At 37.9% G+C, this 25,346-nt stretch overlaps 1 pseudogene; it reads right to left on the bottom strand.

Moving 5' to 3' along the window:
- Positions 1–25,346, bottom strand: part of LOC141365303 (kinesin-like protein KIF26A) — a 97,242-nt pseudogene that overhangs the window by 26,799 nt on the left and 45,097 nt on the right.

Here is a 25,346-nt window from a genome sequence, read left to right on the forward strand (position 1 = left end):
TAGAAATAATTATACAAAGATTCAGTCAATAAAAGCCAACAGAGCCACAAATCAAATGCAGTTCTATAAAATAATGTAATAGTGACGTTTAAGTTAATAACAAATAAAAAACAGTGGAGCATGTCAAACTACACATTTACAGTCCTACAATTTTGAAAAAAAAAAATCTGAAACCAATCATTGAAATCAGTGAATAGCCATTTTTTTGATTGGCCATTATTTTTACAGTTCCTAATATAAGTTATAATACACTTAAAATAATTACACTGTAAAAAAAATCTGTAGAAATTACAGTATTACTGGCCGCTGGTTGCCAGTAACTTACTGCAGATTTTACATTTATGTTATTTACTGGCAAAAGTTTGTTCAAAGTTAAATGAACATGAAACATTTGCAGTCTTCCTCTTCTACAGTAAGTTCCTGGCAACCAGCTGCATATTTACAGCATAATTTACAGTGTAGTTACTTAATATGAAGTTCTTAATATTAAAAATATAAAGATTAAGAATAAAATCTTACAGTGCATGAGTGCAGTTGACTTTTTTAAGTGCCCTTACATTTATTTAGCTTTTTGGCAAAGATAAAATAACAGATAAATTGGTTGCAATTAAGTGCTTGTACGGTAATAAAGCAGTTCATGAATCCACAATATCCCAGCATGCTAACCTGTAGACTAACACTCATACAAATACTTAATTGCTTATTAAGACACACATTCTCCTTCTTTAATTCTCTCTCTCTCTCTCTCTCTCTCTCTCTCTATCGCTTCAAAAAAACCTGGCTCAGTTAATAAACGGAGAGCAGACATAAAGAACAAGTCTGTGTGCATGCACTTTCTGCTACTTATCCACCTGCAACATACACACAAACACGCACACAAGCTCTGCACTAAACATACATGCTTTGACAAGTCGTGCAGTCAAGAAGCAATCCATATCCCAAGTATGTATAAACAATCAGACAGCAGCCTTTGTAGAACTGGCAGGTGAGCTCAGTGGACAAAGCGAAAATTCCTAGTGGTAAGACGGGTGTGTTGGAATTGACATCGGCAATGGCGTTACGAAAGTGAGCACGGGTCACCCGCCCCCAAAACCCACCTACAGCACACACTGAGCAGAAAAGGTTTTAAAGTACTTACACTTCTTTCCAATCCATCATCTATTGTATTCGCCACTCATACCCAGAAAAAGGCAGCCGGGATGCAAGAGAACATTATCCATGTGTCCATATCCACATTTCGCCATCAAAAAGAAACTCTTCAAAAAGTGATCACAAAGGTAAAAGGTCTGCTCACTGCCCATTCTCAATGCACAAACATCTGAAAGACTGCAATTTATAGATCATGTCCTCTGCAAACATCAGTCAATGGAAGTTTAAAGTCATCTCCGACACATCTGACTTTTGGGAGCTCTCCTTCATACAATTTTTCTTTGCACCTTCCAGCATGCACCAAACCATACGAGAACTTTTCTTTCCATTCCTCTGCAACTCCCTGGAACACTTTTGTTATTCAATCCACCTCCTCTGTCACGCATCCCGGTTCTTCATGTCATCCATCCCTCTTTTGCTCCGCCAAATGGAGGAGAGGCAGGAATCCAGCAGTCTGGATTCGGCTGTTGCTGTCGAAGGAGCGCTGGCAGCTGTCCTGCTTCTCAAACACACTCATTCATACACTTTCTCTCTCTCCCTTGCTCTCTGTCTTTCTACTCAGCCCAGCCCCTTTTCACTCCCCACGGCCAAAAAAAGGAATCAGCGCTCCCTCGCTCTCTCTATCTCTCTCTCTCCCGCTTACCCTTACACACACACACATGCCCCTTACTGCATGAATTCTTCATGTGTGAGGGGGTCTCTTTTTATTCTAGCCCAGACTTCAAACAGATTTGCTTAGTATGTGCTGCATGTCTATTCTGTTTGTCTATGCATGTGTGTGTGTGTGTGTGTGTACGGCTATACGGCTTTGGGTGCTATATGCATGTGTGTAAAAGAGAGTGTGTTGTTTTATGTATCCTAGAGAAAATAAAACTTGGATGAGAAATACAGAACTAAAGTAGACATGCTTTTTAAGATGTTCTTAGTGTCTTAACCATTTCTTAGTGGATGCTAGGGTGCTTGCTATGGCATTGCTTAGTGGTTGTCTGGGTACATTTTTGAGAGAAAAGAACCCACCGCCTGTAACAAAATTGTTTGCGCATTTTATCATCTACCAGGTGAAAATCATAAGCCGAGTTGCTTTGAAAAAGTAATGGCACATCTTTCCTTTATTTGAGACATCATTCGTGTTTGCAGCACAAACAGCGTGGAAGGAAACTACACCCCTACACTTAGCGTTAGGGGTCTAACCCTAATTATGAGCAAAAGTGATGCTTCCCTTAGCAAGCACCACTAACAAGAAAAAAAGAGAGAAGGAAAAGACGTCTGTTTATTCACGTCCTGCACCTGTGTTTCCATGTGTGCTGAAAATCTCATTAAGTGTTTGCTTTGTCACAAACATAATCGCTCTGACGGGTGGCATAAAGCTATTAATTATCACAAACGTGAAATAAGCACACAACATGCGCTAAGGTGTGGTGTAGCGCGTGTGTGTATTCAGGTGTAGAAAATCAAACATCTACAAAAGCGCATTGTGAGCGACCACTACCTTAAAATCATATTCCAGACACATACAGCGCTTAGAGATGTCCTTGGCCTGTGGGTAAGGGCAAGGCGGGGGAAAAACCAGCAGCTGTAACAAGTCTAAGCGCTTTATGTGAGAGAGATCTATTCCCTAAACTGCTAATTTGAGTTGAAGAGCAAGGGAGAGGGAAGGAGAGAGAGAGAAAGAGAGAATGCTTGAACATGTTGCGAGGGTGCGGGAGTCTCCTTTCTGTTGGTGTACAGCATAGCACGGCTCACACGCTACCCTACCAACATACTGCCCTACATATCAACACATAACACAGACTTCCACTGCCGCCCACTGCTAGGGATGAGATGGGTACAGGCAATGCTGAAGCTATGTGATCTCTGACACCACTTTAAAATGAAAATGTACTAGAAAACTGTTCCTCGAATTGGGAAAGGAAAGCAGAAAGGCTAATAGCTTTAAATTGCCTAAACTATGTCAATTTCTAACAAAATGTTTGAGTTCAATTATTTCACTTCTGGATCATGTTAGCCACTAACCAATGACGGCTGGTTACTTCTTTTTCGAAGCCGCACAATGCGAAGCTTGTTAAAATGTATTTTTAGCCCATCATGTGTGTGGCTTGTCATGTCATAATATGTGTTTGTCACGTCATGTGCCCGAAACTTGCATAATATTACATTTAAATTTAGTCATTAAGCAGACGCTTTTGTACAAAGCGACTCACAAATGAGGCAAACAACAGAAGCAATTATAGCAACACAAGAACAGCAATACATAAGTGCACCAGAAATAGTTTTGTCAAGTCTAATACATTATACATAGCAAAGGTTTGGTTTGTAATTTTTAGTAAAACTAAAAGTTTTTTTTTTAGAATGTATGCAAGAATGTACAGATAGAGATGAGGAAAAAGGAAAATAGAGAAAAATAGTAAGTCCTATATTAGGAAGTGAGGTAATGGTGGAAGAGATGGGTTTTTTAGCTGATAATACTGTTAGTAACACTAAAATTTGCAAAATATCTACTGCTTTAAGAAGATTGAAATGCAAAATATGGTTATTTCCTCAACACAGTCAGCAGGCAACTCAGATTTTCTGTACAATGGTTGTGATAATTCAGTTTTCCATTCATTAATTCATCCAACTGAATTCAAACAAATTCCAATATTTATAATGAATTTATGAAAACATATAATATTTTTGTATCTGACAGTGTTTACATATATTGACTGACAGAATGGATAGGAAACAAAGAATTCTCCAAAATCTGTCCTTGGTACATAATTATTTATTTATTTATTTATTTTATTTTTTTGATCATGCACGCTAAAGCATTGCTAGGTTGTTTCAACCCATGGTTGGGTAAAATATGGACAAATGCAACGGTAGCATTAAAATGAAAAGTTTGGTTCCAAACGCCATAAAAAAAAAAAAAAATTACTGCCAAAATCAGTATTGTATCAAGTCAGTATTTAAAAGTAAATTCTGAATTTTATGCAAAATACAATATTCGCCATGTTATTCTGTCATCTTTTCTCCCTTTTCTGCAGAATGCAATAAATCCGCTCAACAAATCACAGCGCTCCATTCCACACATTGTAAACAATGATGACGCCGCGTTGAATACACGGAATTCTAGTTTTCCTCATCTTGTTCTTCGTCATCAACAAACAAACAAAAAACAAAATAATACTTTGACGGCATTGCTAAACATGTGGTGGTTTTCAGTGACGGGGAAGAAACGTAAGCCATCAACATCTAATCGTTTACGCGAGAGGCACTCGGGAGACGGAAAATGTCAGTTCCATGTTCTCCCGACAGCATCAAGCTTCCGTCATGCTAACACATTGACCCCAGGGGACTTTCCATTATTTTACGCAAAGCCAATGAAATCGAGCAGGACCGAAACATTTTAAAGCTGATCCCTGTGAAAAATGTTCATAGTATAACTGCAGCAATGACAGTGTTATTAATATGGCAAAGTAAGTGTTTTGATTAATGTTTAATCTGTGTATACAACCCATCCTCACCCCATGTCGTCAATATTTGACGACACTTGACCATTCGTCAATATGTGACGGGGAGGGTATACCTTTCGCGTCATTTTTTGACGAACTGGGGACTTCAATACTATTACGTCCGTTGCATTCTCTTTCCTATTTTCTTACCATTTTCGCGTCGGTTTAGGGTTAGATTTACATAATGACATCCCTACCCCCACCTAACTCAAACCCCAACGCCAGGGGACAACTGTCGTACCTAACTCTAACCCCAACGCCAGGTGACAACTGTTTAATTTCGCGTACACTGTTTAATTTTGCGTAATCTAACCCTAAACCGACGCGAAAATGGTAAGAAAATAGGAAAGAGAATGCAACGGACGTAATAGTATTGAAGTCCCCAGTTCGTCAAAAAATGACGCGAAAGGTATACCCTCCCCGTCACATATTGACGAATGGTCAAGTGTTGTCAAATATTGACGACATGGGGTGAGGATATGTTGGTGTATACCACTAGTCAACTAAATGAATATAACATGGTAAAGATGAATGCACATTTATATATTGATTCAATAGATTTATAGCATTTTGAAAAAAAAACTTGTCATGGATTTATTGCATTTTTATGGAAAAAAATATTTGTTTTTTATAATAAATCTTTGAAAATCAAATTATGGATTTGAATTTTTAATGTTATTATTACCTAAAGATTCTATGCGCTATGATGCTATGCTATGAAGTTTGTAACAGAAAATTATGGTTTTCGTCTTGTCACTTTCTAGGTATAGAAAACACGCTTTTACCTTAATTAGTCAAAATGTATTTATTGCGTTTTGGAACCAAACTCTTCAAATTAACCTATGCTGGGTTGTTTCACCTCAAAATGTTAGCTGAGTTACATCACAGCCAGCTTTTTTTATCAGACTTTTAATGGATTCTACCAACAAACCAGTATTTCTGAATGGCCTGAGGGCAGGGATTAAGTGGATTTGAAGTGAAAGTGTTTGATGAACATATAATATCATTATTATACGTAATCATTATTTCATTTTTGACAGAGGTGGCTTTTTAGCTGCTTTTGCATCTGAGCTCCTCATATGTACCCCAGATGTCACTAGGGTGGTACCATTTTAAAAAGTACAGATTTGCACCTAACGAGTTCAGAGGTACATATTGGTACCAAATGTATGTACATTTGTGTACCAATATGTATACACATGTACAAAGGTTCATTGTGAATAAGGATCTCTTGACATAAATGCAATATAATATGCATAACTATATCATCAGTGGTGTATAAAGACCTATACCAAACTATATTGTGTTTATTACCTTAGAATAAGACATTTTTTATCACCACACACCATGGGCCCACTAACATGGAAGTTGCCGTCATGTTCCTACAGTAGCTCTAAACGGACAAACTGCTCTACATAGCGAGCTTCATCCTTACGTGGTCCCACATGTTTGGCCTGTGGTGGCTTTTATAATTGAGGGGTGAGCTGTTGGTTGCAATCTGCAATCTAGATGCGGCTCAAATTTACACACACCACCTTTAATGGTACATATTACGGCCTTTTTATTACGACTACTTACTCTGACCATTAACAATGATATGGACATTTTCTAGGTTTGGGTTGTCCATATCTTACAAACAACCCAGTATTTAAGGGTGCATACATATGGCTAAAATAATTGGGATACATGGCTGTCACGCCTTATAAAAGGTTCTTAGAGCTTTTGTTAAAATCAAAATGGACTTGAGTGTTTGTGAACATGTGTGGGGGTGAGGAGGGGCATTTTAAGCGTGTCCGTATCAGGCATGGGTTGCTTATCTACTGTTTGTGAAAGCAAAACCATTTGGCTTGTTGTCAATAATCTTTGCAGTCTGCCTTTCTGCTTTTCAGCTTTTGTCAAATTAGAAAGAGAAATTCCTCAAGCCGACCGAGTCATTAGCCTGTAGAGCCATTAGCTTGTTTGTAAGGATTTCTTTCTGTCTTTCTCTCTGTCCAGACAGCTTTTGTACCTAATTGCCATGTTGGCCCTATTTACCATCCCTGACATTTTCCTTTATAGTAACAAGGTCTTTTTTCTTTCTCGGACTGCGTGGATAACAAAGCTTTGGACACTGAGGAGGATCCCAAGTCAATCAGTGCGTGTCTTCGATGTGCTTTCACGAACAGCATGGAGGACGAACATAAATGAGATACTTGGTTGTCACAGCATATAAAAGCTTCTTACACTTTAAAAAATGATGGGTTTTGGGGTCAAAATGAGACATCCAGTACATAGACAAATCATTCGGCATCACGTAAAACTGATCATAGTCCAAATTTATGAGGTCAAAAGTGAATTCTCAGTGAGATCGATGACGGCAGGAGCATTGAATGTACATTGGCTCTTTAAACAATTACTGTAGCAACTGTAATAAATGCATTATGACATCACTTCATGGGCATCGAAGGATGATGTCATCCTCTCCTCACAGCCAGTTGCCTCAAATAAGATTTAGTAGTCAGGTCAAGGGGCTGATAGCGGAAACCCATGTGTCACAGACAAAGCTTTCAGCTTCTCTTCAGCTAGCCATTTCAACAATTCACTCTACAGTGAGAGTTAGCATGAGTGCGTATAAGTTTCAAATGATTGTACTCTTAAACGTATTGTAAATATGCAATATCTCTGTCATCACTTTAAGAACCAGAACAGTAGAAGATGTGTGAACAGGATTTCTTTAAATAACCGACATATGGAGTGGGCTGCACAGTAACCATAGGTTTTAAGTTTCTTTCCCACAGAGGTAAGATATAGCATTGCAATTACGTTGCACAATCACACTCTAAATTAATTTTTAAATATCCATTACTTTCTTCAACCATAATACTGAATATAGTTTGATCTCAGGGAACCTGGTAGCCCCAGTATCTAACAAACTAAATCTGATCTACTGTAATAATTCAATGGCTTGGTATAGATGCTCTTTTGTTGTAAGCAGCAGGAGGGGTATGAGGGCTCTCTCAACCTCCATTACTAAACACTTCCTTCAAGCACTTCTGACCTGAGGCGTTGGTTACCCCGTAACATTATCCCTCATTAAAACGTGTACATGAGAGCACACTGTCTGAAATCTAAAAAATTGGGCATTATGTCAATACAGAATTCACCACAGGGCAGTTCTGGTCGTGTTCATTGAGCTAGTAATGTAACATATTGCCTTATCATAATGTAGTGTAGCTCATAAGAGCCATATGCCATTGATCCGATGTGTTACATATTAAGATGGTGTAAATGAAATCTAATGCACTGTAAAGTCCCTTAGTCCCCCCTTGTGGAGACAATACATGCTATGTATAAAACTGGCCTGGTCATTCATTCCAAATACATCCAAACTCCAGTGACTGTTAAGGATTTGGGATATAATACAACACTTTAACTAAGTAACATTTTAGCTATATGGATGTTAATGTTTTGATTTATTAGCTTATACCATAGTTATATAACATATATAACTTGATTGACTGTCTAATATAGTTGTTATATATATATGGGTGTGCATTATTTTCTTATACTTCAATGGCCCGTCGTCAATTATTCCTTACTTATAGCTTAATGTTAAAAAACGTGTAAGCTTAATCAGAAAACGTTTACAGTACAGTATAGTACTAGTGACAAAATATACAAATCAAAAAGTTTGCATGACATATGGTTAAACTTTCAAACCAGTATGATAACTGCTTTTTCGACATTTTGTTGCTGTGCTGCATCGTGCTAACAAGCCATCCATTTATCAGCCAAGCACAAACAAGACAGAAGCTCAAAGCCCTAAAGCCATTTAAAGACTGACAGTGTCCTGCTGAAGTGTTGTGATTCAGAAAATCATTTCTTACACAAACTCAAGCACACAAAAACCCAGGAACTGTAAACAAACAACTTCCCGGGAAAAAATATTTGCACTGAATGTGAAGATAAAACAGTGTTTAACCTCCCTTTTGCAGTATTTTGCTCTCTTGTCATTTTATTGCCTGTTGTTTGTTTTTGGTCGCTCTCTAGTTGGTACAATGTGTATACCTGGAATCACCTACAGTATATTTAAAACCAGTTTGTCATAGCGGTTTTTCTTAGCATCTGTGACTAGTTGGATTTAGGTGTACTCACAAACACACACACACAGTACAAGAACATGACGGACAGACAATGTTATACTGGGATCTGGGAATTCTTTCCGCAAGCCAGACACAGACACAAAAGAGTGACATGGTTTGTTCCATAATAAATGCATACAAATGTTTTCTAGTAATCATCCATAGACATATTATACACTGCATTGGTCAATGAATCGCATGCTAATGGCAGTGCTATATTAGGGAGGCCGAGACTACACATTAGCACACACAAGTAAAGGAGGGAGCGGAGTATTTTATAAAAACAAATATACGATATTCCTGGCGATAATTCCATAACGATAATTTTACCGATATAAAATTTCCCGATGAAGCGATAACGACAGTTCGATAAGTGATCGATAATGTTTACGCACTGTGCGTAATGTTGCGCAAGCACTTCCGGATGCGGCAAGCGCTCTTGGTTTACAATCACAGTGTCAGTTAGACTTGAAGGAGTGGAGTAAGATGAGGAAAGTTATTCATTTATTAGTGGAGCCCTATGATTTTCGCATTTTTCTTTTGTGTAATGGACGCGCAAACAGGGTTCGTCAAAGCCCGGAACCCAGCAGACAAAATAGGTACAGTATACTGTACTTTCTTTCAGCGTCCGCCTTGCGTGCGCACACGTCGGTACAGCTTTAAAAGTATATTTACAGGAGATTCACAAATTCAGAAAACTGAGGAAAAACAGCGGATCCATCACTGCAGTTAATGTACTGTATGAGTGTGCGCTCCCACAGCAATGTGACGCTCTTGACATCCATTTATCAGCGTGTATAGCTCGTATATGTATGACACACGCGTGATCACTGAACAAAGTTTTCTTTCTTGTTTAAGTGAACATAAACAGCTGGATGTTTATCAGTATATTGAAACGTAAAGCAGTTTGTCTTGGGTCTTAAAGTGACAGTAGCCTGCTGCTTTCTGTGTCAGAAATGTGTTGAATTCATAACAAATATATTTACATTTAATACTGTGCCTGAACATTAAAACAAGATTTTAGTATACATTTTCTGAAAAAAAGTAGTTTAAAACCATTATTAACTGTCTGGTTTTTACAATTTTCATTCAGGAGCATAGATCTGCCTTTTAATTTGACAGGAATAAGGATTTGTTATTTGTCATGATAATTATCGATATCGACTCGTATGAAAAACATTTTCTTGATAATTTTTTGGCCATATCACCCAGCCCTAGTATACAATGTACATGGAGTACAATGTTTTGACAAACCACATGAATTAATCAATTTTTGGATGTCTCCAAACTGTGGATTTAATATATTTATGCATAGTATGCATTGTGCAGAGAATGAAAAGGAACATCATAAAATGCAACGGACAAAGGATAAGGTGGAATAAAATAATGAAATAAAAAACGAATAAACAGAATAAATGTAAAATAGGGAGAGTGCACAGATATAAATATGCAGCCGAGGGCATTGGGGGGCATTGAGTATAAAATACAGAAATGTAAAATCAGAGAGTCAAAAATCAGAAAATGAGATGGAAATGAAAAAAGAAACAGGGTGAAGACCTGCAGAAAGTGTGTGTGTGTGTGTGTGAGAGAGAGAGAGAGAGAGAGAGAGAGAGAGAGAGAGACCTCAGTGCCAGTGGTAGATAGTGATAGTGAGTTATCAGTCTGGTCTTGCTGTTTTGGCTGTGAGCCAGTCAGCGTATGTCTGAGTGGAGGTAAATCATTTTAAGCCCCAGAGTAGAAAACTGAAAAATGATCGCTTGTGTCGGACCAAGCTCAGTTAGAGTTTGTTTTATTCCCTTAGTGGGTCCAGGGTGGAAATCCCCCGCTAGAGCAGAATAAATGAAGCAGTCATACTCTCAATGGAAAACAGTCTAATTAAAATAAAAAGAAACAAGAAAATCCCCAAAATTGCCGTATTGCTATATTTTGTTGGCTGTATATTTATATATAAATGTTAATCCCTTATTATTTAATTTATGCAAAGTAATTATATGAACTTTCTACATTGCATTAAAGCAGGATATGCAGGAATTATCTAAAAAAAATCTTTAAACTGTCTTTATATACCAATACATAAGTAAAATGTAAGTACTCTGAAAAAGAGAGTATAAAACTCGAGTCTCTGTAGACCTTTCAAGATTAAACACAGCTAATTAGTTCCATTCGGGACGAAACAAATGATTGGCTTGCGCGACTATCACTCTCTCTCTCGTGACCATGGCACCACCCCTGTTGCTACAGGATCTGCCCACACATGCGCACACCCGATTGATTTGAACGTGCACGAGGCACTCTAGGAAAAGCAAGAGTACGCAGAGAAAGAGCATTCAGAACTCACAGCTCCTGCATATCCAGTCAGCGAAGGCAAACAGGGCAAAAAAAGATATAAACGAAGAAATCAAACCAGAGTAAATATCGTGTGGCTTTTCCCCGAGTCGACGATGCGGTAGCTGTATTGTCTCCGGAATGTAGTCCTCATCAGAGTCAACAATGCTTTCATCATGGAAACACTTCCATGCAAAACACCTTATATGTTATGAATCTTCCACGAAATTCACCTTCATCATAGTGAACCTGTTTTTAGCTTTGTCTTATAAATATAACTAGCTCATTTGTTACCGAATCAAACAAAATATATTTTAAACTTTACCAGTATCGATATGCTAGCTAAATAGTGAGTACTAAAAGCCATCCTATTTGTTTATATTCATAGTGATAAAGTTAGGTGTATTATTACATGTGATTTTGACACGATGTTACTACATGCACCGCGCTCCTTCCTCTCCGCTCATCTCAGGTAAATGCTTCTCCCAGCAGAGCCGGCCAGCATCGCGCGTTCATGTGTTTTGGGGGCGTGGCTTTAGAAGAAACTCAGAAGGGAGGGGGTGGAGTAAATGGAAAAATTAGCTGTGTTTAAAACAGTCGTGAGAGGTCTACAGACATTCGATTTTTATACTCTCTTTTGCAGAGTACTTACATTTTACTTATGTATTGGTATATAAAGACAGTTTAAACAAATTCGGGAAAAAAGTGTTTTAGACTTTTTTTAGACTTAAACCTGCCTACTCTGCCTTTAAGTTAAAAGTGCCATTTTTTTTACTAATTCTATAGATGCCTTCACTTAAGATTGCAAATATTTCCCTTTATAGTACTGATGTCAGATGTGCAAACACTTGCTATTTTACACATAATCTATAAAACATATTGTAAATTGATGTACTGTACATGCAGAGTATCCCACCTAAAGTTACTAAAAACATATATACAGTCAACCGTATCCATACTTTTTGTATGTGTTTGTAAGAAAATAAAGTCAGTATTTGCTGACTAGCATTGTTTGCTAACAGGTAGGTGCTAATGTTGCTGCTTCCTGTGCTAGCAATGTGACTCATAAAACACTAAAATAAAAAGTGTCACCAAAACACCCAGACTTCCACACGGATTTCCACAAAGTCAAGCCCACCACCTTCAACAATGCATACAGTAAATGAAAGAGGGGACGAATTGTTTATAGAGCATGAAAAAGGCCGCAAAAAGCATATTGAAGAGGGAGTGAACGAGAAAAGCATTGTTGCCTTTTTGCCGTTTCCTCAATTACCCCCTCAATGGCATCCCTAAGCAGACAGGATATGCGGCTAATCCAGGCACCGGCTTGTTGTGGCTTAGCCACGGTAGGGAGGACAGAGTAGAAGCCATAAACGTGGCAAGGGTTTTTTGTTATTTAATGAGTTGCAGAGTTCAATCCCAGGCCCCTGGGGTAGAGCTCTTGAAAGCCACAGAATAAAGATACTAATGGGGTTGTCTTCTTTTATATATTTGAGATTATTTTCTTTTTTTATTTATGAGAAGTGTAGCCCGGCGTTCGTATAAAAGCACAGCAAGCTAACGTTTAAGGAAGATCAATTCCATTTTTGCAAAAAACTGACAGATAGCAAAGACTCGCATCTCTCACACGCACCCCTGTTCTGTTTACAAAGATTACCATCTACTTTCATCTCATCCGTGATACATCTTTTCTTTATGCACCGCTGGGATTTGCTCTACAGGTATACAACCCGCAGCATTAGGTTTCACTAAAAGGTTGTTGAGGGAAAGGAATTTAATTACAGGACAAGCACATGGATCGGTAATAATCCTGCCTACACATACTACAAAAAGTGCGACCCAATTTCGGAAGTTGTTGGTAAACTAGCTCACACTGTACTGTACGATCAGAGGATTGAGATGTTTATGAACAGGACCTTCATCTGTTCTTATACACAATTATGATGTTTCAGCCCTTTTAGGCTAAGATCTAATTGCATTTAACTGACTGTAACAAATTATGGCCACAGCGTTGCGACAGAGGGTGGCCGAGCCCTGCGGATATGCAAAGAGGACAACAAGAGCATCCTACTGCTACCAAGTCGCCCCAGAACTCATTCATTAATCTCTGTCAGGAGGGGAGGACACAAAACGCTTATTTATTTGCACTCTTTGCTCTGAGGCTTTCACAACAAACAACCCCAGTGGCTTCTGGGAGCATCAGTGCATGATGAATCAGAGGGCCTGGAAGAAGAGTGCATAAGATGAAAAGGGGGAAGAGGGAAAAAATATTAGTAAAAGTGGGTAGAGGACAGAGTCGAAATATAGATGGAAGTCATGAAGTGGATTAAGAAATGTCACAGTGCAATGAACATCCATCATGCCATTTAATGAGCCCCATCCTAAAATACGATAAATATGTCAATAGTCTTTATTGACCAAAGTCAGAAAGTCATAGACAGAATGATGGATGCGTCCCTAATCACACATAGATCATAAGTTTAATAATATAATTAAAATGACCTTACACCAGATCTAGCGAATAAATCCTTCATTATATTCAGTGGTGACCTTCACATGGCACTGGTCACACCCTGTCTGCACCAGATACATACATTGTGTCGTAACATGCTGAAAATCACTTTTGTGTCCATTGCATCCATGCACTTTAAGGAACCCACAATCAACCCTAATGCATACAAAGAGACCTAATGTGCAAATGTGTATATTTGCGGGGTTTTGGAGATGAAAATAATTAGTTACAGAACATAGCGCTTATTGCGCACATTATGCAAATATTTTGTATGCATAGAAAACCCAGATTACATAGATTTGCCAAAATGTAATGCATACAACAAATACCTTTACACTGTAAGAAAAGGGTCACAAATTGTCCCTTGCTGTAACTGGGGTAGTACCCTTTTAAAAAGCAAATTTGCACCTAAAGAGTACCTCCAAAGTACATATTCATACCAAAGACTGCATATTAGTAGTAAAAGCTGCACATTAGTACCAAATGTATACATTTCTTAATGTATACATGGAAGTATAGTCCCATTTTGTACCTTAAGGTCGCGCATGCTCATACAGAAGAATGTAGTTTATAGCCCAGGAGATGCATTTCATTTTGTCGCAATGCACATGCATCCAATGTCTGCGTACATGTATGAGTCAAATAAACTACTGTGCAAGGCTGTGCATTTGACTGTGTGTGTACATTGTATTACACTGTATGTGTAAAAACAGACTATAGCCTACCCAGAGTTTAGCTTTAGAGACACTTTTTTCTTAAAGTGTGCAACAAAATAGGCTTACTGTATCACAGAATACACTTAACTTTTTACTTTCAGTGTGAAAAAATTATTAAGGAAAATTTATAGGCAGGACATTTAGTAGTATTCCATTTTAAACATAACCAGAGAAGCGAAAATGGCAATTTCAATTCCTACATGCTAGGTCATGAACAGATTATAAATGTAATCCACTCCATTTCAGACAATCTGCATGCTGAGCAGCTTTCAACAAATAAAAACATCCGATTAAACTCCACCTTGCTTGCTCATTTCCTTTCTATATTCTCCTTTTACTAAGAACCTTTATCGCTTTTGTAATATATCATAGTCAATTTTCAACTTCACAATATGCATCAATTTTCAACAAACCAAAGTGGAACTCTTGTTTGACCTGCTGAGATTTTTTAATAATTTTTTTTTAATTAGATTAGCAGTAGAATCCATTCAGCTGATCTCCGGGTCTGTCGATATCACTTTTAGCATAGCTTAGCATAATCCATTGAATCTGATTAGACCATTAGCATCGCGGTAAAAAATAACCAAAGAATTTTGATATTTTTCCTATTTAGGGAAACTAGGAACTATTTTTAGGAAGTATTTTCTCATTGTGGCATAATAATCAGGGACTTTGCTGCAGGAGGTGCAATGATACTACACAGCGCCTGAAAATAGTCCCCTGCTATTAAAAGTAACCAAGGGGACTTTTTTTGGCCAGTGCACAATATCACTACGCCTCCTGCAGCTGTTACAGCAGCAAAGTCCTTGATTATTACGCCAGAATAAGAGTATAGTTCCTAGCCACATCGCCTAGAAAATCGCAACTTTTTCCATCGGTCTTATAACACGATGTAACTACAGAAGAGTCAGGTTTTAAATAGGAAAAATATAAAAATTCTTTGGTTATTTTTCAGTGCGATGCTAATGGTCTAATCAGATTCAATGGATTGTGCTAAGCTATGCTAAAAGTGGTATTGCCATACCCGGAGATCAGCTGAATGGATTTCAAAATGGTAAAAATCAAATGTTTAACTCTAGGGGAGCTGGAAAATGAGCATATTTTCAAAAAAAGTGAAATGTCCCTTTAAACGCATACGACTGCATTTTTGGCCAAAAAGTTGCTACCCATTTTTTACACAAACCTTTCCAGCCTCGGTGAACCCCTCTGTATAAGTGTATCCATAATGACATGCAAGAGGGAACTCATTAAGCTCTATAAAATTATGTTTGAGTGGCATTACAGCATTCTGCATGAATAAGTATGAACTGCGCACTTGGGTGGTATTGGGCCGGGAGATCATGTTGAAAACAAATTAGACGTAATGCTGTTTTGAGATTTTTTTTGCTCAGGAGCTTAACCGGGTGGATCGTGGTGGGATTGTGGGCTGTAGCTTTTGTTCTCTCCAGCCACAACAGAGGATATACAGGCTGGATGACCTCATGGGAATTTTCAACATCAAACACATCCGCGGTCTGAAAACACAATAGGTAATAAACCCCTAAACGTATATCCCACTCGTTCTGGTAACGCAATTAATAACCTCTGTTTATCTGATCTGTATTCCATAAATCCAGCCAACAGGAGACCTCTTTAGAAGATCTGTTGATTCCATCTTCTGCCGTGTTTACTGTTTTCCCCTTGTGAAATGCCTGCAATTGTTATTTAGGGTCTTCTTTATTCAACATTTATGAAAGCAGTAAATAGAAGCCTTGAGAAGGTAAATATAATAGGAGCGGTGATTCGTCTGTCATGTTAACTGTGCGCTAAAGCAATACGGAATCAGTCCTTGGTACTCTACTTCACCGTGGGAAGTCTGAATGCAACTAAAGTCTCTATTGAGACTGCAACAAATATGTTTTTCAGACAATATACAGGAAATAAACTATAAATCTCATTTAAAACAAAATGCCTGCAAACATCGCTTCTCCAACTGACCTCCTCAGCACTTTCAACTTGACTGATTTGACAGGATTTCCTCTAAAATGTGTCACAGTAAACATTAGCTCTCCTGCAGCCCCCTATCATTTGTGTCCACATACATGAATCGGGAGATCTGTGTTGTCTGGGGGTTCGTTGATGCCTGCTGCTCGTCTTTTGGTGGCTCTATGCGAGTGGGCTGGCTGGTGTTCATGACACAGCAGTTTGTGTGGCTTTTCCCTGAGCTGTCACAGACCTCAGATCTCCCACTGTAAGCATTAAAATACCAAATGTTTGCGGTATCCCTTATGGTTCATTTAGGATTCCTGGTTTATGAGGGGTTTACACCACAGCCCTTTTAAATGCTGAATGCCCTTATGAGGCTTTTGACCACTTTGCATTGTAAATGTTACGGAAAAAATGGTGCATTCTTGAATCTGTATGTACTCTTGTAAATGTGTGAGCCTTAGTACCTCATAGTCTGATTTATGTCTCATATTTACATCCATCTTGAGTAATTTAATCACAACTGGACAGCGCTAACATTTGATGTGATCATGTTATACATAATAACTGTGCTACAACAAGGATTTAACATGTTTCCTGCTACTGTAAGTATGCCTTAAAAATCACAATAAATGATATATATCGGAGCTTCCTCTAAAAAAATATTAACACAATCTAATCACAAGGGATCTTTGGAGCATTTTAGACACACCGGGTGTAAATGGAAATCTATCTCGGCTGACCACCTGAGAACGGATCATCTGAGGCAGATGTCAACACCAGGTGTAAATGGCTCCAGATGTCACGCCACTGACCAGTCTCCTCAGGTTTCATGAGATTTCTCCCAGACAAACACCACAAATGTGGTGATGCCTTCATCACAGAGCTGATGAGGAGGCACATTCTTCACTATGTAACACGTAAACTCAGCAAGATGTAGTTTATATGTCTAAAATGAATTGCTGTCGCTACACTTCTAAACAGAGTGAGCAGTTAACAAAAACAAGTTGACCATAGAACAAGCAAGGAAAGATTAAGAGACGTGACATATGAGAGAGAAGCCATTGTGATGCTAAAACGCTGACAGTACATTTGTTTCACAAGCGCTTCAAAGGTGAGTCTGCCTCCTTTCAGACAAAACAAAGGAGCTTTAGTGTTCTTCATGTTTCTATGAAGGTGATAATCACCCTAGTGAAAACTGTTTGGGCTGAGACTCACAAAATAAGGGTTATTCACAGAACCTGGGGGGGTGTAAAAAGCAGGAAGATGGGAGACAATGAAGAAAGTGGGTGAGAAACATTAAGGGGAGGTGGTCATAGGTTGTGGGGAAGACATTCGGGAGGGCAGCCTTTGTTTTAGTAAAGGTGTGGAGATGAAGGTACATATTCCATTCCTCTATATTTGAAGAGTTTAGTTACAAACCGCAATAAACGGCATTTTAAAAATGTGTTACTGACAAAGCAGTATAGTATAAGGTCAGTACTAAAAAATAAATTCTTAATTTTACGCAAAATCTGATATCCGCCGTGTTATTCTGTCATCTTTTCTCCCTTTATTCCAAACCACGACAAACGCCAGTCCTCCCTTTCTGCAGAATGCAATAAACCAATCGCAGCGCACCATTCCATGCATTGTAAACAATAATGGTGGTGCTTTGAATACACACTTAATCCTAGTTTTCCTCATCTACTTGGTACTTTGGGATCAACAAACAAACAAAAACAAAATAGTAATTTTATGGCATTGATAAACCTGTGGTGGTTTTCTGTGGCGGGGAAGAAACGTAAGTCATCAAAATCGAATAATTTATGTGAGAGGCAAGCTTCTGTCATGCTAACACATTGACCCCAGGGGATCTTATGAAAAACTTCCCATTATTTTACTCAAAGTCAACAAAAATCGAGCAGGATCAAAACATTTTACAGCTGATCGCTGTCAAAAAAGTTCAGCGACGACGTCCCAAGGATGACAGCAGCAATGAGAGTGTTCTTAATATGACAAAGTATATGTTTTGATTAATGCCATTAATGTTTTTTTTTAATCAATGTATACCACTAGTCAACTAAATGAATATAACATGGCAAAGATGAAAACACATTTATATATTGATTCAATCGATTTATTGCATTTTGAAAAAAAACTTGGATTTATTGCATTTTGCGGGGAAAATAATAGTTTTTTTATAATAAATCGTTGAAAATCAAATTATGGATTTGAATTTTGAATGTTAATATAACCTAAAGATGCTATGTGAAAGTTTATAACACAAAATAGTGGTTTTCATCTTGTCACTTTTTTTGGTATAGAAAACACATTTTTGCCCAAATTAGTCAAAATTGATTTTTTGTATATACAAAACATAAATTCTATATATATGAATAAAACACAAATTCTAAAATCCTAAAGGCCCTAAAGTATGCCTTCGTTTCCTTTGATTATTAGATGTGTTGAACGGATACATTTTGTGAGATTGATCAATATAGTGATGAAGCTAATTGCTATAAAACATTAAGATACAGAAAATGGAAGGCATGAGTACAAAGTAAAAACACATATTTAAAAAAAACTTTGTAAATTGGTGTGATTCACGATCGACCCATTTGGACAACCCCTGAGGATAGGAAGAAAGATTGTCTCGAGCAGATCCCTGGGGCTCCTGACCGGAGTGATAGATCCATCAACACCTCCATCATCCACCCCCATCCAAACCACACACCAGAACAGCTCACGACCCACAGCAGGCTCTTCACACCTGGACTTATCTGCTCCCAAAGTACACCCCTCCTTCACAACCTCCACTTCTCAAGTACCAGACTCAGCTGCTCCATGACCATTATACAAACACGCAGATCATCACGCACAAACACATACACACACTTACAGACAAACTCAAGCTTGACAGTCTGATTAGGACCGGTGAACACCAGCTGGTGCTTAGGCAGCAAAGTAAATACAGGGTAAAGCAACAAGGTACAGCCAAAGACAGCACAGGCAACAAATAAAATCTTACTCAAATCAGAAGACAGTAATCAGTGAAGTTCATTTTAATGGACAAAGATTAATCCAGGACTAGGCCTTAGTTAAAGTAGGACATACCTTACAAAAATCAATACTGGTCACATCTGGAGACAAAACAATGGCACTGATATATGTTAAGTATATATGCAAAACGTTTTTAAATTAAACATGCATTTTAGTCTGGGACTAGGCCGGAAACCGTCCCCTGGCCGGAAAACGTCCCTAAATGTTTAAGGATAAAAAAGTTTTTTACAGCTCTTCAACGAAAATTTGGATGCATAAAATACTTAAAGAAGTATCAAGAAGTACGCAGAAGTGTTCACAAAATCGCAGAAGATTGTATTCAGGTAATACTATGGTATTATAAGGATAAGGATTGTGTCAACTAGATTAAAAAAAACATGAGTCTTATGGATACTCAAGTCAGATGTGCAATTGTCTGGGTCTTTTTAACAAACACTACAGAATTTTTAACAAACTACAACAGCATAAAGTTTAAACATTGCACCTTTGCAAACACTGGTACAGTTACTCACTTCAGTTTCATGCTGGCGTTCCATCTACTTTCATCCACAGTCCACGGTTTTCTCTCCCTGCAGTTGGGAGCTGTAGATTGGGGCATTAGTCCGAGTCTGCCCACCATGAGTGGATATTTTTGTGGGTTCACCTCAATGCCTACCAGTTTACAACCACATGAGTTTCTTCGGGCTAACTGCACATTGATACATGTGTTTGCCTCTATCAGCCTTAGAGCTCATTCACACTGCAGTGTCCGTGGTTCCCAGATCCTGTCACACAGCTGCGCAGCAGGGCCCGGCTCCGCTCCAGGGCCTCGACCACTCAGCATTAATCTGTTTTCCCAATTTGTCCCTGACAGGGATTAGTGCTGTCACTCAACAAGCAGCCAGCCACACGGATCATTTGCCTGTTTTTATCTCCACAACTCTTTTTCTCTGTGTACTTTATCTCTCCATCTCTCCGTGTCAGTCTCTCTCTCCCTGTAATCCTCTGCAGTGATGGGTGGCCTACGGAGCCAATGTTATCAGCTTAGCTGAGTGCTGTTGTGGACGTGTACGCAAGATTTCTCAATGCCCTTTTCCTCTTTCACCCACCTCTCTACTCCACAGTCAACCATCCCCCCATTAAGCCCTGCCCCTTACTGTCTCCATTAGCTTTGACACTGCATGTGGGTAGGAAGGTGAATGGCATTCCCTTGTTAACAACTCTGGGGATGCATTTTCATTATTGTCCCTTTACAGCAGGAGAAGGAAGCTAATCTTCCTAACAATGAGATTAAACTGATGCATTTATGTACCTAATTGACTTTAAATTGGAGCACGCAGTGAGCATCCAAGAATTAGGGTCGTAAACGGGTAAGTACCCAAATGTATCAACTGACCTTTCACTACAAGAGGAAGACTTGTTAAATATCTACTAAGTTGTTAGCAGTTATGCACTCATGAAAGGCCACTTCAAAGCTTTGTATTTTTCTGGCGAGCATACAAATGTGAAATTAAACAAAACCATTTAAAGGAGGTGAAATCTAATTTGGATTTAGACACGTCGACTAGCGTCTATTTCGCTTTGCAATTGCGTTCATTTGAGGGATAGCACAAACATGCCACAAATGTACTTTCAGAAAAACATTTGTTTCTATGGTTGCTCCCTAAGGCTGGGGTAACAAAGCACTTTGGCAGTTTCGTTGGCTACTCACCTCATCTGGTGACAGTCTGGATTGTTCTACGTATAATTATGGTGGAATGTTTACTCCAATCATAGTCATTACCGTTGAGCTCACCTGGACGGGCGGCTGAAAATGAGAACAGGGCCATAAAAACATTTCACTGCATGTTATGCTCGATGCCACTGCAGGTCCGCATACCGCCAAACAGCTGTCCAATGTGCATGCTGACCTGCACACATGCGTGCACAAGCATGTATGATGTTTTTACACATACTTAACATTTCCTGAAGCTTAAAAAACCCTTTCACATTGAAAACTCATCACATACACACCAAAGCTTTTACCATTCATTGAGCATGGACAGCTCCGCACACACAAACCCTATTTTCTTTCTCTCAACCCGTTTGGAGTCAATAGAGCATGTGGCCATCTAAAACAGTCATATCCTTTTAATCAGTTCTACCTCAACTCCCATCTAGCACAAGCAGATGGTTCACTCATACAGTACGACCTCACACACAACGCAATAGCTTTGCAGTTCTGAGCCTTTCATTTTGTGGAGCACTGAGGTGGAATAGCCAAACACACCAGACTGCTGATTGTGACAGTGCCTCCCAGAGCTATGAGACTTTGTGTCTGTATTCATTACAGGAGCCAGCTAGAATGTCAATACACCGATCATATGCTTCGTCACACTGGAACATATGCTGAAGGGGAGGGTTAACGCAAAGTCAACTTTCTTAGCCAGGCATCTACATGCCATCCGCTCCTCGATTTCTATGCTGTCTACCCACTACTGTTTACACACTTAATGCTGCATAAAAGGTTGAATCACCCTTTGCAGTCAAAAATCCCCTTCAAAATATACAGTGGCAGGACTATTGTTTAGTGATGTATTAATGCTAGATACCATAAAGAAGGTAATTAATAATCAAAATTAATGATGGTGGGAGTGATTTTCTCTTTTGCTTATTTTATTTGGTGCCAGCAGTGGTGCAGAAATGGCGCTTCTCGTTTAAAAAACGTTACCAACAAACATACACAACAGATAAAGGAGATTTTCGTGCAACAACGTACCCAGATGTTTTTGGAAGCCTGATAACCACACTAAAGATATTCAGGAGATTGAAACAGATTGACATCCCCTGTTGCTTTCTTCTCTGCTGTGCTCCTCTAATTAAAGTGTAATTAACAATTTATTTACAAAAAGATCCACCTTACAAGCATGTTAAAGGGCCAATGCATATCACTGCAGATCTCGACATTCAGCATTGGCTCTTACTTTAAATGTGGACATTTAAATGGCTCCCTCAGAAGATGCTCACATTAAAGGACAAGTTTGGTATTTTACACTTAAAGCCCTGTTTTCAGATTGTTTATGATGAAATAGAACGGTTTTGACTGTAATTTGGATAAATGATGCTGTCCCGAGAATTTTCGGGTGTTTGTTCTATCACCTCCCACCTCTACAATGGGTGTATAGGTGCACTGGAACAATCCTTCCTAAAATGCATTAAACTTTCGTTTACAAAGACGTGAAACTCACAGAGTGGTCAGGGGTGTTCACTGATATGCTCACACAAAAATCGCTGCTTAAGATGCTTTCCAACAGGTTTTATCATAGTTTTTGTCCAACTCCATTAACTTGTATTAGATGTGCTGTGAGGTACGGTATTACTCCACACCGGGAACTTTGTTTGTATTCTTGCAATTGGCAAAGGCAGGTTATCGCCACCAACTGGGCTGGAGTGTCTATGATTCAAGCTCTCAACGGAAGAATATACGGGTGTGAGGCATTTGGAAAATAGGTCCACAAGTTTACAACGATTGCTAAAACACCTGTTGGAAAGCATCTTTTGCAGCGATTTTTGTGTGAGCATATCAGTGAACACCCCTGACCACTCGGTGACTTTCACGTCTTTGTAAACGAAAGTTTAATGCATTTTAGGAAGGATTGTTCCAGTGCACTTATACAACCATTGTAGAGGTGGGAGGTGATAGAACAAACACCCGAAAATTCTCGGGACACCATCATATGTCCAAATTTTAGTCAAAACCTAGTCTATTTCATCATAAACAATCTGAAAACATGGCTTTAAGTGTAAAATACCGAACTTGTCCTTTAATGCTTTTTATTTTTCTCCAAATGTCTGTAAAGTTCCCTGAATGACTTATTAGTTTTTGTAAAACTTATTTAGTGTAAAATGATAGAGACTGACTCGTTGACGTGAGGGCGCTGGTGCAGAATTCGCAGTGTTGCCAAATCCCATTATTAAAAATCCTCTTTAGAAGTAGTGTTTTAGCAATTAATAAGACACTTTGGGATATTTATAAAGTGATGATTAGGTGTAGATTATTTTTAGCGATTTCTCTATTTATTTCTGAAGGACAAGGTTTGGACTTACTTTGTTCTTTATGGCCTATTATTTTTGTTTGTTTTTCGTACTAATATCTGGCAACACTGGGTGACCAGCACCTTAACTGACTATTTAAAAAATAAGGCGCATCATTCAGCACGGCAGGTTATATTGAGTAGAATTCGCTCTTTAATTGATATTTCATGTATGAAAACATTATATTACAGTTTAATTTATCCTCATATTTTGTATTGTAATATTGTTTGGGGTGCAACATGCCAAACATATTTAAATAAGATTTTATTAATACAAAAGAAATTCTTAAGAATAATGAGTAACTCAAATAGATTGTCATCATCTGCTCCGCTTTTCATAAAATATAATATCTTGACAATATTTAATGTTAACATCTATTGCATAAACATCTTTATGTATAAGTATGTGAATATGGCAAAAATTATGCCCAGAGCTTTTAAAAACTTTTTCATGTATTCTTCGGATATTCATGCCTACTCCACAAGGCGCTGCAAAGATTTTGATCTTCCTTTTTGTAGAACTACAGCTAATCAATCTACACTAAAATACAGAGGGCCTTTCCTATGGAATCATTTAGATTCTGCATTAAAGACTAAAATCACTTTAACCTCTTTTAAAGGAGAATTGAAAAAATTTTTTATATACAAATAAGTTTATTTTGTAAATTTGTTATATTAAAATGATTTATGTATTGATTGTATTGTCTTGTTTGATCATGTAATATTATGTTTCATTTAATGAGATTTGGGGGAGGTGGTTTTATAAGACCTTAGGGTCTTCTCACTCTCTCCCGCACAGTATTTTTTTTTTGCTTTCTTTTCTTTTGTTTCCTTTTATGGATTTATTAAAGTTGTATTTTAAATGTGCAAATAAACAAATCAAATCAAATCAAACAATACTAAATTGGGTAAGACAAAAGCAGTAATCATCATGATTGTGTCTGTAAGAGTATCAACTATATCAACACTATTAAAAAAAAGAAATATAAAATGTATCAATTGTTAACAACCCAAGCATAAAAAGCTTATCTTAACAGGACATAAGCCTTAAGAATTCTATGTAATTTCATTTAATTTAATTTAGGAGTTAACCTTTAACAAAGTCATTCTGAAAACATTCATAAAAGCCCTAAACAAAGTTCTTGTTTAGTATCTTGGAAAGTTTTAATAACATTGCTTATTAAAATGATTTACAATAACAAGCATTGTTGCATTAAAAATAAATACATTTTCTATCCACATTTTCAGTCCACCCCCAAAACAGACAGACAGAGTGTGTACCCAAAGTGTAAAATGGCAAAAAAGGTTAAGACAGAACACATTAGATCCCAGGTAAAAATCAAGTATACATGAATGTACTAAAAACTAATACTAGCAAGTACATTTGTAAGTTGTAAAGTTATGCAACAAATATACTAATTAAAAATAAAGTTCTACTTTAGTAGTACTTTAGTGCACCTGAAAAAGTATAGTATATTAAACGTAAATACCAATAATACTAAAATAAATTTTTAAGTGTATTAAAATAAATGGTGTCTCAAAATAAAAAAAATGTTCTTAAGTTATTCTTAAGAAGTACTAAATACAAATTTGGTATATTGATATATTAGCTTCAAAATTAATGCACGAAATTGTACATTTAATAACTGTACTTTAAAAAGTGTTTTTTAGTGCACTTTTTCACCTGGGATAGCTTTTGTTAACTCTTACCCCTCCCTGGACCTCACTAATTTCCAAACCCTGGCTATGGCCGTGATACAATTTAGGATACTCTGCAATACTAGTTTACATTTATTAGCTTTTGCTGTTTTAAAGTAAAGGTTATGTGTGTCCTCAGTGGTGTAGTGGTGCCTGGAGAAGTGAGTATACTGTTAATTTATGACACAATTTATTTAAAGCAGAAGTGGGTATAGCCCATGCCATCTAATATGAAGTGGGTATACTCTGTATACCTATGTATATCCTGCACTACA

Source organism: Misgurnus anguillicaudatus, chromosome 7 (genome assembly GCF_027580225.2).
Source record: "Misgurnus anguillicaudatus chromosome 7, ASM2758022v2, whole genome shotgun sequence".
Taxonomy (NCBI): Eukaryota; Metazoa; Chordata; class Actinopteri; order Cypriniformes; family Cobitidae; genus Misgurnus; species Misgurnus anguillicaudatus.